Source organism: Gossypium arboreum, chromosome 10, assembly GCF_025698485.1.
Source record: "Gossypium arboreum isolate Shixiya-1 chromosome 10, ASM2569848v2, whole genome shotgun sequence".
Lineage (NCBI taxonomy): Eukaryota > Viridiplantae > Streptophyta > Magnoliopsida > Malvales > Malvaceae > Gossypium > Gossypium arboreum.
The window spans coordinates 96,905,870-96,909,092 of NC_069079.1; the positions used below are offsets into that span (position 1 = coordinate 96,905,870).

The following is a 3,223-nucleotide window of genomic DNA, read 5'->3' on the forward strand; positions in this document are numbered from 1 at the left end:
TTACTAAGGATTTTCATGGACTAAATAGCATTTTAAACATACATAACATCAAATATGACTTAGATTGGCCATTCAATGGCTAATCATTTACAAACCCTTTTCTTACCAAACCATAGCCATATCATAAGATCAATTACACAAAGTGAGTGTTTTGCCATACATGCCACATTCAAAATACACAAGCCATTTTACCAATTTAAGCCTTCGGATAATGTGAACGAGTCTTCGACCTATCCCGATTCTCAAGCCAGCTTGTCAAAACTACAATGAAAGAAAAGGAGGGAGTAAGCACAAATGCTTAGTAAGTTCACATGCAAATAGCAAGTAACATAATCACACAATCTCACATAAAACATCATTTGCATAAACAACACCAAGACATTCATGTTTCATTTACATTTAATATCTTCCTACGATTTCATCATACCAAGTTTTCAACCCGAGGGTTTAAGCACATACTTGTCAAATTTTCTCATTTACCACATTTACCAACATGTCACCTTCATTTTAGGCCTTCTTCTTATTCACTTAAGATTCACCTGTTGAACACATCGGAACATAATTCGAATACGCGGATCTCATGAACATAAGAGCCATACCCGCAGCTAGACAAACTCAATAGCCTGCGGAACTTATGTAGCCAAGCTACCATGTAACCCGCCCATAAGTGAACTCAGACTCAACTCAATGAGCTTGGGCGTTCGCATCCATAAGTGAACTCGGACTCAACTCAACGAGCTCGGATGCCTAGTTACATCTCACGAACTCGGACTCAACTCAACGAGTTAGGAACTCAACCATCCTAGTGACATGTCACTTGTATTCTAATCTATTCCCAAGGTTCAAACAGGAATTTTCCTCGATCACACATCTTTGCCGTCTTCCACGGAATATCAAAATCGGTACTTCGGTGATAGTTCATACTCATCAAGTAATTCACATAATTACATATTATTCAACAATAACCACAAAGCATAATATTTCATGATAATAATCAGCATCATATCATATAACCAACATTAAATTGCTTAAAATGACAATTATGTTACTACATTTACACATGAACTTACCTCGGTATAAAATTATTAGCAATCGAGCCTATTCTTCGTAAACTTTGTTTTTCCCTCGATCGCGACTTGAATCTCGTTTCTCTTGATCTATAATGCCAAATTAATCTTATTTAATACATACATTCATCAAAACAGCATTTAATATGAACTTTTGCAAAGTTACATTTTTTCCCCTAACCTTTTGCATAATTACACTTTTGCCCCTAGGCTCGAGAATTAAACTTCATCCCTTATTCTTATGTTTTATTACATGCTGATCATTTTTCCCTTCTATGGCAACATCAAATTCACACTCTAACATGTACTTATGACTATTAGGTATTTTTACCGATTAAGCCCTTTTACTCGTTTTCGCTTAAAACCGAGTAGTACAAGTTGTTTAACATAATTTAAAACCTCATATTCTATCATAAAACACCAAAATACACAAATTTCACCTATGGGTATTTTTCCAAATATGAACCCTAGGTTGAATTATTGCTAGCATAAGCTTAATCGAGCTACCGGGATTCCAAAAATGTAAAGAACGTTAAAAACGAGGCTTGGAATCACTTACTATGGAGCTTGAAAGGTTGAAACAAACCCTAACCATGGAGAACCCTTGAAATTTCAGCCTAATGAAGAAGATGGACAAAAAATTGGCTTTTAATTTTGTTTTTAATTCATTTTAATAACTAAATGACCAAAATGCCCTTACTACTAAACTTTCCAAAAATTCCATCCATGTCCAATTTTTGTCCATAGACTTAGAAATTGGTCAAATTTCTATTTAAGACCTCCTCATTAATATTCCAAAACAATTTCATACTAAAAACTCCTAGAATGCAAGTTTTGCAAATTATTCGATTTAGTCCCTAATTTCAGTTTAAGCACTTTAGGCATAGGATTTCATCACGAAATTTTCACATAATCATGAAATCATGTCATAAACATCAAAATAATTATAAAATAATTATTTCTATCTTGGATTTTTGGTCACGAAACCACTATTTCGATTAGGCCCTAATTCGGGATATTACACTTTTCCTTTCTCTTGGCAGGTTTTTATAGTTTATGACTAGAAGAAACCCATCAGGACCACTACTTTTTGACGAAGAAATCGATCGTACAGTTTGTAGAAACCAAAGAGAAATAAGTCGAAGCTTACGATACACAGAGAACGAGCAAGAGGACGATACTCAAACCCCAACTGAGGAGATGGCTGAAAACCAAGACAATCAGCTACCTCCTGCGATACCCGTTGAACTAGCAAATCAGAATCCTGCTCCTCGTACTATGTATGATTATGCTAAACTGAATTTAACAGGAACTGAGTCAAGTATAGTTAGGCCTGCTATTGCTGCAAATAATGTTGAACTGAAACCTAACACAATTCAAATGATACAACAGTTTGTTCAGTTTGATGGTTTGCAGGACGAGGATCCCAACGCTCACTTGGCAAATTGCCTAGAATTTTCCGATACATTTAAAATCAATGGCATTTTTGATGATGCCATACGTCTTCGGTTTTTTCCCTTTTCATTAAGGAATAAAGCTAAACAGTGGTTGAACTCGTTACCACGAGGGTCAATCACTACTTGGGAACAAATGATCGAAAAAATTTATTAAAATATTTTCCACCGGCTAAAACAGCCAAATTACGTAATAATATCTCTTAGTTTGTGCAGATGGACTTAGAAACTTTTTAAAATGCATGGGAGAGATATAAGGACCTACTGCGAAGGTGTCCTCACCATGGATTACCTCTATGGTTGTAAATTCAAGCATTCTACAATGGTGCGAACCCCTCGACAAGGCAAATGATTGATGCAGCAGCTGGAGAAACCATCAACAACAAAACACCTAAAAAGGCTTAAGAATTTATTGAAGAGATTTCACTGAATAACTATCAGTGGCAAGTCATGAGGACTAAGCCAACTAAAACAGCAGACATTTATAACGTCAATTCGGTTATTATGCTGTCAAACCAGGTAGAACTTCTAAATAAAAAGATTGATGGTTTACTTGGTTCTACTCAGGTACATCCAGTAATGAGGTGCGAGGAGAATGGAGGAGGAGCATGCACAGAGTATCAACCCTTCAACCCTAGCATCGAGGAGGAACAAGTCCAATATATGGGTAACAATAACTCTAGATCCCAAAATAACCCATAT

General features: G+C 35.9%; 1 non-coding gene across 1 annotated transcript; it reads right to left on the reverse strand.

The window, feature by feature from the left end:
- Positions 1 to 2,705: 2,705 nt before the first annotated feature.
- LOC128282747 (small nucleolar RNA R71) lies at positions 2,706 to 2,811 on the reverse strand. The gene has a single exon (XR_008273102.1). It is a non-coding gene; the product is annotated as a small nucleolar RNA R71 (small nucleolar RNA).
- Positions 2,812 to 3,223: the final 412 nt, after the last annotated feature.